Raw genomic sequence first — 13,936 nt, 5'->3', positions numbered from 1 at the left:
CACACACACACACACACACACATGCATACTGTGTATGATCCCATGCCATGGTATTTTTGTCGTACGATCTTCCCCATCAGAGTCACTGGTGAGCAGAGACCCTCAGAGTTCCACCTGAACAAAGGCTGCACAACAGTTCCTGGATCAGCACTTTGATCTGGAGCCAATGAAACGCTTCCTCCTTCTACCTCACTCTATAGTGTTGTGTTCTGAGAACAGAGAAGAGCAGCCGGCGCTGCAGCCGGTCCAGAGCTGACGAGATGCCCCCCGGGGCAGAACCACTGACCTGCTGGTGCTGGAGCACAGGCAGCATCCAGCATCCACGTGGGTGTGACTGGTGTTGTTTCCTTGGTAACACGTTGTTGTAGGTGACTGTAGGTCCTTTTCTAGTCCATAGATTGAAGTTAGCAGTAATTACTTTACACACATTTGTTGTGCGGTGTTCTTTTTGGGGGGTGCGTCATTGTTTCGATTACACTTTAAAATGTTTTGAAATTGTTCTTTCTGCTCAAGCCGCTGATTCAGCTTCCATCTGTCATCTGGTGTTCCTCTGTGCAGAGTCACAATCACCTTAAACACCAACAGTACGTGTCAGTTAGCATTACAGACCACATTTACGACCTACATTCTGCGATAAAAGGACACTTTTTGCCAACTGAATTTAGTTACCTCCTGTGTAGAAGCTTTTACTGTATCTGAGTCCTTTTAGAGCTGACTCTGTCACTGCCTGAGAAAATGTCTGTGGAAGCCCCTCATGTTTATTTTGCTGCTTGCTAACTTTGGTGCAGGACTTGTAGTGTTGACAGGATTTATGTGAGTACTTTGCTGGAACTGGCTGCCTGAGACCCAACTACTCATCATTCATCCTTTTCATTTCATGATGCATCACAAATCATCTTTTCTTCAACCACACAAAACAGTTGCAGACTGTAAAGCCTGAATTCAAAGAGAAAGAGAAAGAACACACGCTTTCCAGATCTGGATGGACGATTTATTCTCTGTGGTTTGATTTTATGAACTCTATTTGTGCATTACATTCATTTAGTTATTATAATCACTGTTGATGGTATAAATATTGATATACTGACAAGTGGAGATTACAACTGAATAATTTAATACGCAGCATGTGTGTGTAGCAGCACGTTCCCATGATGTATGATCTCCCTTCAGATGCCATGATCATTTTAATAGATACAGCAAATAAAGAAAAAGAGCTTTTTTGCAGGCTTCCGCAGCTGCTATCATGTTTTATGTCCTGGCTAATACAACTGCTAATAATTCATATTAATTTTGATGTATGGTGATAGATTCAGTGGTAATGTCTTCATATAAGTCAGTTAGCAAGAGAATTATAAGTCTACAACTCAAATAAATCATTAATACAAACAGGGCGCCCGAAGCCTGCTCTGTAACAACACACTGAGGTCAGGAGATGCTGGATTGACGACCATGTTCCTACTTCTGATTGCATCACACTTCAAAATGGTGATGTATTGTAATTGTCAGTGTTCGTCCGTCCGTCTGTCTGTCCACCAAATATCTTCGCAACTGTTGAAGATAGAACAAGGTAGTCAGATACTGCAGCATCTCACGACTTACCCTGATCTACTGCCAGGGTAGGTCAGGGTACCCTGATCTACTGCCAGGGTAGGTCAGGGTACCCTGATCTACTGCCAGGGTAGGTCAGGGTACCCTGAAAGTAGTACCTGACAAGTGCATAGCTTTGACCTTTCAGATCTCTCGCTATGTCTCTCAAAATTGTACTCGGATTAACTCTCTCTGACTCACAGATTCTCTGCCAAATGACGAGAGGTAGAGGGAAATCAGAGGACAATAAAAACCGGAAAGAACCCCTAGAGCGGATGGTCTCTTTGGTGGATGAGGCGACTTTAATAAGTTCAGCAGTGGCTATGATAAGAAGTTGGAAGACAAGCTGAAACCGGTACCAGACTGCATGGAAAAAATGAAGGATGACAGTGAGACAATGCAGAAAGATGTAGATGAAAAAGAACAGAGAATGGTTGTCCTGGAGCGAGGACACCAAAGAATGGAGGAAACAGAACAAAGCATTTGAATAAATGATGTGATCATCACCGGCATCAAAATCAAACCGAGGAATTACCCCCATGCTGTGGCCAGGGGAGAGGGAACTGAGCACAGCCCTATGAGACAGTGGAACTACAGGTGATTTCTCTACTGAGGGATCTGGAGATTACCGTGTTGGCCCGAACATAACACGACCCTGATTATAAGACGACCCCCTCTTTTTCAAGACTCAAGTTTGAAAAAAGACTTTTTGAACACCAAATTTAATTTTTAAACAGAAATAATTACAGTTCATCTGAAACAAATGATTATAACAATATATTTTAGAGAAAAAGGATGTTATTTTGCCTCATTCAAATCACGCAAAAACTGTCTGTCACATCTTAATATCTGAACATGTAAACTAAAGTACAATCACATGGTAAATGAATGGCTTCTGGTTTCTGAAATGTAAATAAACCAATCTACTGTGATAAAACAACTGCATTAACCATCAGTCTGACTGTAACTGGAACCTGGACGATCTTAGACCCACTTGTCTCCAGATTGTCGCTACGTTTCTCCATTTTCTGTTATCTCTTCTCTTTTTTTCTTCTCTTTTCTGTCTTAACGCTATTTTTATTTTTCTTCATCGTGACAGGAGTTGGCTTTGTCCTGGGGAGTTAGTTCAGCATTCGCTTTAAAGATATCTGGCATTGTGAATGGGTATGTCTAGACCCCAAATGTAAGACGACCCCCACTTTTTCAGTCTTAATTCAATGCAAAAAACACCGTCTTATATTCGGGCCAATACTATAATACTGATCCGGATCAGATAGAGACATGTCACCCACTACCATCTGGAGGAAGGAGACCCCTGCAGTGCTGTCTACATCCATGAGAATCTCACTAAAAGAATGCTGATATCACCAAAAAAGCTCATCAGCTGAGGAGGAATGGATTGATGGACCAACACCTGGACCAACACCTGCAGGATCTTCATCAGAACAAAGGGGCTTTCTCTGGACCAGATGAAAACAATGGTGATCAAAAATGTGGAAGAATTGGAGAAATTCGACCAACAAGGTCTGACCAAAAATAAAAGCTCCATAACTTCAACACATCAGAGAACAGCCATCTCTGCACTGTCTGAAGAAAAGAAAGATCTAATACAGAGAACCACTGATCAATATAGTTTGGAGTTAAAAACCAATCATTTTGTGGGTTATACCCGATAGTGTCACTGAGGAAAAGACAGGAGACAGAGCTGGAGGTAGCAGAGATGAAGATGCTGAGGTTCTCTCTGGGAGTGACCAGGATGGACAGGATCAGGAATGAGTACATCAGAGGGACAGCACATGTTAGAGGTTCTGGAGATAAAGTCAGAGAGGCCAGACTGAGATGGTTTGGACATGTCCAGAGGAGAGATAGTGAATATATTGGTAGAAGGATGCTGAGTTCTGAACTGCCAGGCAGGAGGCCTAGAGGAAGACCAAAGAGGAGGTTTATGGATGTAGTGAAAGAGGACATGAAGGTAGTTGGTGTGAGAGAAGAGGATGAGAAGACAGGGTTAGATGGAGGAAATTGATTGGCTGTGGAGACCCTGAAGGGAAAAGCAGAAAGGAGAAGAAGAAGACCCTGTTTGACCCATATGGAACTTTGGAGTCAAGTATTACTTGGAACAGTTGAAAAACAATTCAACATCATCCATGTCAGGAACATGGATTAATGAACAAAAAAACAAACATGGATTTCTGCTTGGGGGGGTAACATTAAGTTTGAGACTTGATGTTGATATCTTTTGACAATGTAATAGCATGTATAACTGTTAAAGTGTCTGTAACAAACTGGTTAATTCTGTCTGCTGAGGGAGGTTAATATGATCACTATATTCTTGATGAGAACACTGGCAAAGTCAACTTCTGTAATGTTACAAACCTTGTGTTCCTAGGAAGAATGTAAACATGGTTACACTCTAGGGTAAAAGACTAATATCTGGAAGTGGATCAGGGTATGAACGTCTGTCAAATGTATGAGCTACTAGAAAAACTTTAATGTCTGATTTTGTTGATTACATATTCTAATGAGAGATGTTTGTTGATTCTGGGGGACGGGGATTTCAGAAGCCTGTTGTCAGGAACCGGATAAGATAGAAAGACCAGGAAGAAAGCCAGCTCGAGTAAGACCACAGATCAAAGCTGGTGCTTTGATCCATGAAAGTAACTTTGATCTTTGACCTATGCAAGTAGGTCAGGGTATAATTTAGCATTCAGCGGTGTCGAGGGATGCTGCAGTCTGACTGCATTGGTTCTAGTTTGTCCTTGTGGTCACTCTGCAGATGACTTTCATTGCATTCATCAGCAGAGTGTTTTTGCACTGGCATCGCGCCCGGAGTTTCCCCCGCCTCACGCCCTCAGTCAGCTGGGATGGGCTCCAGCTCCCCGCCGCAGTGGATGAAGCGGTTGAAAACGAATGAATGAATGAATGAATAACTGACAACTAAATTTAACTCACAACTTTAACAAGCGTCTCCTGACCTCAGTCACAGTTTGTAGGTTCAGGCTGACCATGTTTGACCATGTGGTACCAGAGGTGTGGCCTGCAGGAGGAAGGGCCGGTGTACCGTCCAGCGTCGACCATATGCCCTTGTGGGAACCTCCTCCTGATGCCGGGGGTGTTTAGACTGCCTAGATTGTTTAAAAGCAGGATTACATCACCAGACACGTAACACAGCTGCTACTGTCATCTGGAGAAAGCAGGTATCACCCTAATTTCATGTTTACACTACTTAATGTGACACATAGCATGTAAAATAACAGTAACCATGAGTAATAACCAGTACTATTAGTACCATATAATTCAGGGCATATGTTTTTAGTTACATTAATATCAAGTTTTCAAGAGATGTTTTCTTGAATTATAACTCAATGTCGTCCCATGATGGATACAGTCAGGACAGCTTGGTGCCTGACGACGAGCTCGTGGACATTTTTGTCCGACTGAGGAAGCAGAGAGGTAAAGAATAGAATCAGGTCATTTACGAGTCCTCGCTCTCTGCCAACATCTTTGTGTTTCTTCCTCAGTCTGACAAGCGGCTGTGTCCTTATGCAACTCTGCCAATGTCAGTTATAAATAGGAGCGTAGCCTGGAGCGCCACAGCTCGCACCCAGAAACAGAGTCAGTGCTGCTGGAGCTCATTCTGCATCGCAGCACAGAGACTTCAAGCTCAGCTCTCCTTATTCGCTTTGACCAAAACCTTCTTATAGTTACATTATGCGAATAAAGACATGGCTTATTAACATCTCAGTCGCTCTAAATGAAAATACAGACAGAAATGTAGATTGTGAAGTGTTAGTATGTCACAGCACAAAGAAAATGTCTTGGATCACTTCCACTGAACTCTGTTTGAACACTTTAACTTAGGTTGAACTTTGCCATTGCCGAGATTCTTATTTAATCATCACCCCGTTTTTCTTCTTCTAAAATCGTTTACAGCACCGTTTTTCCTTCTCTGCCTTTCTTTATCTCAGCAGGCTGGCGATCCTCAGTGTGTTTGTCCGTCTGCCTCGACTGGAGTCGCTGTTGGATACCGAGCACATCCAAAGGCGCTCTCCTCTTTCTCCAGGGAGGAAGAAATGGAGAACCGGGGTCAGGATGAGGAAGAGACGTGAGAAAGAGGATCGGAGTGTAGTCTGGATTCCGATGTAAAATGAGCACTGGCATATTCAGACCTGCTGTGGTTGTCCATATCGCACATTTATTACACTATGTTTCAGAAAGGCGTCCTGGTGACAAATCTGTACAACTGTATCGTTAATCATCACCTCAGCTGTCTTCTTTATGACATGACAGACTCTTCAATGTGGGATTGTTGTACCTCATTGTGCGGTATAGAGGTACCATATCCATGTTGCTCCTCCCATGAACTGGAGGTTGAGGCAGAAACCAGGACAGGACAGGTTGTGATCGGTGTTATCTGCTCAACAAACGTGAAAACTCAGCCTAGATACTGAGACTGCTGTCTAACACCTCATGTATTTTGCTTGTTGAATACTCATTATAAAAATCTCACACTTGTTTTGCTCAGTGGGAATAAACACGGCTAGGAGGGGTGGAGGTTTCAATGCTTTGGTGCAATCTGTGTAAAAAAGCTTTTTGAGACGAACACCAGTTTTATTTCCACCACACTGCGTTCGATTTCCCCGTTTGATATGTTTACCGTAATCCTTCGTACATTCACGCTCAACACGCGTGACTTCATCTACCGTACGCGAATTCTATTGGCTGATGGTATCCTTGGTTCCTGAATGCCTTAACCACGAGGAACGAGGGCTCAGATTTACATCACTAATTTCTGGACACTGAAAGATCTCAATGGTTCCATTCTTCATTCACTTCTCAGTCATACTAGGTGATGGGTGACCACATGCGAGCCACAGCTGCCCAGGGCCAAAGTCCGCGCTGACCTCCACTCAACATTCACACACATTCACACACCAGAGGAGGGTAAACTGTTTTGCCCAAGGACACAAGGAAAAATGACTGGGAATGGGATTCAAACCACCAACCCTATGAGTATTAGAAGACATGCTCTACCCCCTAAGCCACTGCTGCTCCAATGTAGTACAGCACAGTACTGTGTATTACCATGGATTATAGTGTAGTGCAGTGTACTGTAGTGTACTGTAGTGTTTAAATGGTTTAATCAAGGCCACAGAATGCACTGGCGATGTGTCTGGGGTGTACCCCACCTGTCACAGCTAGTTGGAATAGACTCCAGCAACACCTTTGACCCACAAGGAAGGATGACTGAAGAGAAGATGATGGTCGTCTCGTCCTCAGGAAGATGGATGGATGGATGGATGGATGGATGGATGGATGTTTTATCTTGCCTCTACATTTAACTGCAGCCCCTTCGGAGCAGCGTTTCCTGTGGTTTCCATCCTGATCTGTTGGGTGATATCACCGGAGCACAGGGACGTTAACAGAGAAGAGTGGAGTGCAGCTGATAGTCAGTACCGTCATCACTGTGTCTGTGTTCCAGAGCCCTGCCAGCCCGACACGTAGCTCTGTTACTGCCAGCACTGACTGATGTTCCCCTTCTATTAAAAGCTGCTGCCGCAGTGAGACAGATAACTTCCTTCATTAGTGATAACCTGAAATATTCAACAGGAGGCTGGGAGTCAGGAGGTTGATGGACAGAGGAGAGGGTTAGCGCTGAGAGGCTCTCCTCTGTATCTCTGCTTCAACTGTTATGGTGTCATTAGTCTCCATCCAAGTGTCTTGTCTCAATGTAAAGCCTCCCATCACCATTACCGTCTCACAGGCCTGAGTGAAGTCAGACAGGCTTTGAGGAATTGTAATGGCTGGAGGTGTAGAGCACTGATGGTTAACGTAACGGCGAACAGACAGTTCTGCTAAAAATGAAGATTCACATTGGTCTCTTCTCGGCTACATGATGGAAGGACACAGAACAGATGTTCCCACAAAGCAGTGCTGCAGCATTCCTGGTCTTCTTCACAGAGAAATAAATATCTGAAGATGGGAACTGAAGACAAACACAACGCTCTCATGTTCTCCCTCAAAGTGTTGGGAAGCATCGATCCATTGTCTTAGTCAAGGAGGGTCAGAGAAGAAACTAAATGTTATTTTTTAATACAGTTCAGAAAAAACATCCGTCTCGTCTTCAGCTACTTCTTCCCTCCTGGGTCACGGGGGTTGCTACAGGCTAATAATATGATATTACATGTTTTCGTTCTGATTTATTGTACAGTGACGTGATATTATGGGATTTTAACAGTTTTCTAGTGATTGTATGATGTTAATGTTAGTGGCAGACAGACGTAACGCACAGAAAAACCATCAGCGTCTTCTTTTCAGTTGCTTCTTCCACATTGCGGGTCACAGGGGTTGCTACGGGATTATATTTATGGTGGACAGACAGAAAGTGGAATAAAATAACGTAAACTTGACTTTTATTTTTTACAAAACTGACATATAATCAAACACAATGTAACTTATAAATGTTTACAGTAATTTACCGACACAGCAGTGGCAAGCATTGTTTTTTAAATATACGGTACAGTAATGTCTGTTACCTTTAGTAGTACAGAGGGGCTATAAAACACAATGTGAAGCTGTAAAGAATGTGGTACTTTACCACTGGAGCTGCTGCTAGTTACTGTCTATTCACAGAGAAAACTTTTACAGTTCACGGTTGAGTGGTTTTATCCCCTCATGCTGCTCTTGGATGAAGACCACAGGAGTCTTCCTCTCCTGCGTTCCCTCCACTGTCTTTGTGAGTCTGTCAGCGCAGACAAAACTCCCGGGAGTCGAAGGACCTCTTCCTCCTCCTGTGAAGAGGAAAACAGAAGGTCTGCACAGCAATCATCTGTCCTGACCTGCGCCCTGCCTGACAGCCATGTGCTGTTCAAAAATGGTGACGATGCTTTTTCCCTGTCGAAGCTCATGCGTTTTTCTGACTTGAACACTGTGGGATTCTTTTTTGAACAGACATCTAATTTATGTTTAAAACACTAAAACTTTTATGTAATTTATTAATATCTCATGTTTGGTACAAAGTGGTAAGAATCAGTGATGTTATAAATAGCTGAAAACACGCAGTTGTCGTTTTCACCAACATCTGACTGAAAACTACAGACTGATCGCTGACAGAAGTCACATGACTGGTGGACACCGCTGCTTCATCCATCAATCACCACTGTCCTTTTCTCTGGTTTGGAAGCCGCTTCGCTCCACAAGCTTTCACTGTATGAACCTGGACTGTTCGGGTTACTTCCTGTTACACCTCAAATCCACCGTGAACTTCTGACGTTTCACCTTCAGTAACGAGAGCCAAGAGTTGTTTTAAGCTTTCCTTCAGTTTTGGAAAGTAAACTGTTTGTGTCAAGGACTTTTCAATCTTTCTTTATTTTTATTAATTCTATGTAATTTAAAGATTAAATCAGCTCAAATATTATTAAAACCTAATTTGAGAATAATTTTTTTTTATTCAATCAAACATTGTGCTTTATGGTATGAGAAACAACTTGGGATCCATTTGTGACGTAATGAGCTCCTCTACAGCCACATGAAATCAAACCTCTTTAACTTTTGTTGTTTTCAACCCAGATGAGCTTCAGTCACACCTTTTTATGTGACTTGTGAGATGCTTTGTGGATCTTCTCTCTGCATTGCAGTGCTGTCGTGCTCTCAGGTGACGTCCTTGGTGAATTAGAAGGAGGTGATTTGCATCTCCAGATGCCTGACTAATCAATAATTCATCACATGTTTAAGTTCCTCTTCTTGTTCTCCAGTCTTTGCGCTGCATCAAAATCAATCAATCATGTGAAGCATTACAGGTTCTTATCATCCAAATGTTGACCCTGATCTAAATGTAATGGTGTAATGGTGTAAAGACACCATTTAAAACACACGACACTGTTTCTGTCGGCGACCTGATAATTCTCCGTCAGCTCATCGCATTCTGATGTTTTCATGACACGGAGGTTTAAGTGTGGTGAGAAAGACAAAGACTAACATGTGCTTGTTGTTTCCATTGGAGGTGCATAACGTGTGGTACTAATGTTTTCTGCCATTTGAGTAACGTTAGCAAAACAGTACACAGCACAGCTGTGTTACGACGTTAACTAATTTTAAGTTAACGTTTATTGCAGCGTATGTAGAGATGTTTTACGTCCCTCTGTCTGCAGGAAATGGTCCCACAACAAGTCTAGCAGAGCACTGACTAAAAATTAAAAATTTTGGAACTCAGTGCACATACAAGGCACTTCGGGTTAAAAGGCGTACCATCGATTTTTTTTAAAAATTAAAGGCTTTTAAGTGTGCCTTCTAGTGCGGAAAATCCAGGCGGTCTTTGTAAGGTGTTTGATTGAACAAATCTGTTTCCTGAATACCAACGGAACCAAGGTTTTAAACTCTTGAAGCTGCTGTAAAGAAATATATTAATATTGTAGTTCCAGTTCCTTTATCTGATTTTTCAACGTGACAAATGGACAAAATAATACTTTCATTGGTAGACTGGTGAATGTGTAGTCCTCGACCTATGACAAAATTGGTTCTGAGAGGTTGTTTGTAAATTGAATTGTTTGTAAATTGTTGAATAATCTCAATTCAATCTCAATTACTGAATAAATCTCAATTTATAATCTCAATTTGAGGTCATTTAAATGTTATTACTACTAAAACCAGCAGGCTGAAAAATAGATTTTATGCAATTGCAATAAAACTGCTGAATTCTGTGTAATATGTTCACACACATGCGTCAGGGGCATTTAACATCCATTATCGGTACAGGTGTTTTTCAGTAAAGTCGTTCTCGATTATAAGTCAGTTTTCAAAACAAAAAAATACACTGACAAATAATAATCTAGTTTATTTCATTTCACTCGACAACATCTGTACGCTAAAAATTATTGACTCTTGAAATCGCTAGAAAACCATTAAAAGTTCAAAATGTCATGTTACTGAACAATAAATAAGAATAAAAACATGATCATATTAACATATGTACATATAGTTACTACATCTACCGTTAAGCGTCACTCTGGATTCATATGATCATTTTAACCCAGATTAGTTCACAGTAAACTTTAATCCTTATAATTCTCTGTATGCTACTGTAGCATGTAGCTTACATTTAGAGTGACCGAAGCGGAAGAGGAGGGATGAGTTATTGTTGGTCAGAGTCAGAGTTGTCATCAGAGAGATGGTCACCTACGACTATCTTCACTACCGTTGCTTAATCATCCATAATAAACAGTAAAGTATCCAAGGTGAGCATCTCAGAGCCTGACGATCTGAGATGCTCACAGAGACAACAGGCAAGAACAAGAGGAGACGGGTGTTGGAGGTGTGTGAATGCAGCAGTGCTGCTCGGGGGGGGGGGGGGGGGTGGCAGAAAGCAGAACTGCAGGACAATAGTCAATATTGGGTATCGTATCTCTGTATCTTTGAATGTTTGTAAGTCAGATGTTCATATCTTGAGGACTACCTGCATACTACCAATGTCATTGTCAAGCCTTCAAGCATGACCAGTTTGTAGTACCTCTGTCTTAGGAAGGAGCAGTAGGAAACCTTCCTTGTCCACTGAGATGTGGCCCCAATGTCAACCCGTCTGCTCCCATTTGAAAAAACATAGCTAAGTAGCTTCTATGCTAGGCTATGACCTGCCATAGGCCCTGACTATGGCTGCAGATTAAAAAATAGCCTCATTGCAGGAACCACGAGGTAACGCCAGAGTTATTACTGATTCTTTCATGTTGGTTTCCTCTGTGCATCTGTATGAACACACGAGTCCTGACAAAGACGTGTCGGTGTTTACTACCTCGAGAGAGACGTTCGGTAGTAACGTAGTGAGGGTTTGTTGTTCCAGCCATCACAGCTTCTGAATGAACAGCTTCACCTTCATTTGTTCATGCTCACTCATCTTTGCCTCCTTCTGTTTATCAGGCATGATGTCAATATTTGATATTTATGACTGTAGCAGTATTTTAATCCCATTTACATGTTTTGGTATGGATGCTTCATTCTATGTTTCAATTGACAGATCAGTGTTGTCCCCGTGCACCACAAGTACAAACTCACCAGTGTTTAATATCTACTGACAGCCAAGCAGAGATCAATCTGCCTCTGAGCTGCAGCACACAGCCTCTGGTCTCCTAGGCAACAAGCCAGGTTTCCCACGGTAACAAATCGCTGAAGCCTATTGGTAGGAGGCTGAGGAGCACTCTGCTGCATTCCCATGGCAACCAGCTGTGTTCTCTGAGAAATGATTACATGTTTTTGATAGGTTTGTAGCACCAAGCTCAGCAGCACACTGGCTGTCAAAGAGAAAGCCCAGTTCTCCCAGTTAACAGACGCGTTTGTCTTCTGCTGGGTTCTCTTTAACAGGAGCTTTACAGGTTTTCAGTTTCTTAGCTGCCTAAGGTAAAGGTAACACCTGAGCCTTCTAAGAGACTGTAATAGAATAAACAGACATCACCTACTAATGCGTTGGGATTCACCACACTTAAATCATGATCTGGATATTCCCCAGCTACACACTTATATACACTCCACAAATGTGTGATTATTTACAGGGTGACTCATGACGTTGGCTCTGTAGTTCTGTGTGTAATTTGGAAAAATGTCAAAGAAAAGTCTTTACACTGAAAAAAAAAAATACTGGATCCTAAATGTTCCCTGTCCCTTACTGTCTCTTTTCCGAGGCCTCATCATTGTCATGAACCACTGCTAACAATGTAACAAACAAATGAATGCACACAAACATGACCCCCGTGTTACAAAAGGTCAGTATAGTCTGCTCTATCTTGATAAAATGATTGGAGGATATTTTTGGAGTCCGTTTTCTGTAACCACTTATCCTGTAACAGGTTAAAATGTTTGACAATGTTCAGAATTAGAGTCAGAATTGTGCATAAATACATACAAACATGCACATACATGCATACGTACACACACATATGTACACACACATACATGCATGCATGCATGCATATTTGCATATATATGTACATGCATATATGCATATACCGATGTTCAGGAAGCAAAGGCTAAGGAAGGTCGTCAGCGTTTCGCTGACAAGGGAGTTCTTCTGTCTAAGGTCTGATGTGTTGACAGTCTTCACAGGCTCCTCTAACTGCATCAGTTTGGTGGTCTGGGACAACAAAGTAACCATGAGCTGTTCTTTACCAACCAACACAGGCTGCAGACGAGCATCTGACTACGTGGAGCTGCTGCAGGAACACAGGAAGTGTTTGTGATCGAGTTGTTTGAGATTGTGACCAGCTACTCTAAGGGATTTGAAAACAACTAATCAGTGTCAGCCTGCTTGTCTGATTATTGATCTTCTTATTGAATAAACATGGACCTAACAAGCTTGTCAAATTGCAATGGAATGCTTCCTTCAGGTCATGAATGGAATCTTGTACTAAATGTTGAAACAGTTTGTGTCCCTAAAATAGAATAAAATTCAAAATCCTCATGATCACATGTAAAGCTCTTGACTGTAAGGCTCTGTCCTACATTGAAGTGTATTCCCCTCCCAGGGCTCTTCGATCCGAGGATGCAGGATTTCTGGTAACCCGTCGGGTGTTAGAGTAGAACAGGAGGCAGGAACTTCAGCTATCTGGCCCCTTAACTCTGGAATGATCTCCCAGCCTCGGTCCGGGGGGCAGACACCCTTGGGGGAGGCAGTAGCTCAGTCCACTAAGTGGGCCGAAACATTTGGAGTGTGAGCTGGCAGTGGGAGGTGTCAGTTCACCTCCCAAGCACTGTCAAGGTGCCCCTAAGCAAAGAACCCCCCCACCCCACAAGCTGCTCATTCAGGGGCAGAGCCTCTCTACCTCCCACTGTATTTAAATTGCTGGTTTACAGGCCCCCTTGTGTCTGTTTCACGTCCCTGTATACACAATATATATGTACGTCAATAATCAGTATATGAGTGGAAAAATAATTTCTCCAAAGTGAGAATAATAAAGCACACGTCTTCTTCTTCATCATCTTCTCCTTAGCTTATTCAGGAGTAGACTCAAAACCTTCCTCTCTAATAAAGCTTACAATTAAAAACAACACAGATTCCACTAGATCAGCTGCTATAGGTCCAGACTGCTGAGGGTATCTTTCTGTCTCTCCCGTTAAAGGGAGTGACTTCTCTGTTATTTTTCTTTTCATGCTTGCATACCGCCGCTGTCTTTGTGCTTCTGCTCGACAGGTGGGGAACAAGTATGGGAGACAGGAAATCCAAAGGCAACCACAGCACAATTTGGACTGAAAATTCTATCTGGTCTATCTGCCACCTTCTCTGTCTCTGTCTCCTTTCTTTGCCCTGTTTCTATCCCCAGTGTATTTCCTTTCCCAACCAACCTGTCAAGACGGATGACCCCCCTCC

Source organism: Antennarius striatus, chromosome 7 (assembly GCF_040054535.1).
Source record: "Antennarius striatus isolate MH-2024 chromosome 7, ASM4005453v1, whole genome shotgun sequence".
In the NCBI taxonomy this organism is placed as follows: Eukaryota; Metazoa; Chordata; class Actinopteri; order Lophiiformes; family Antennariidae; genus Antennarius; species Antennarius striatus.
This window is presented reverse-complemented; position numbering follows the sequence as displayed.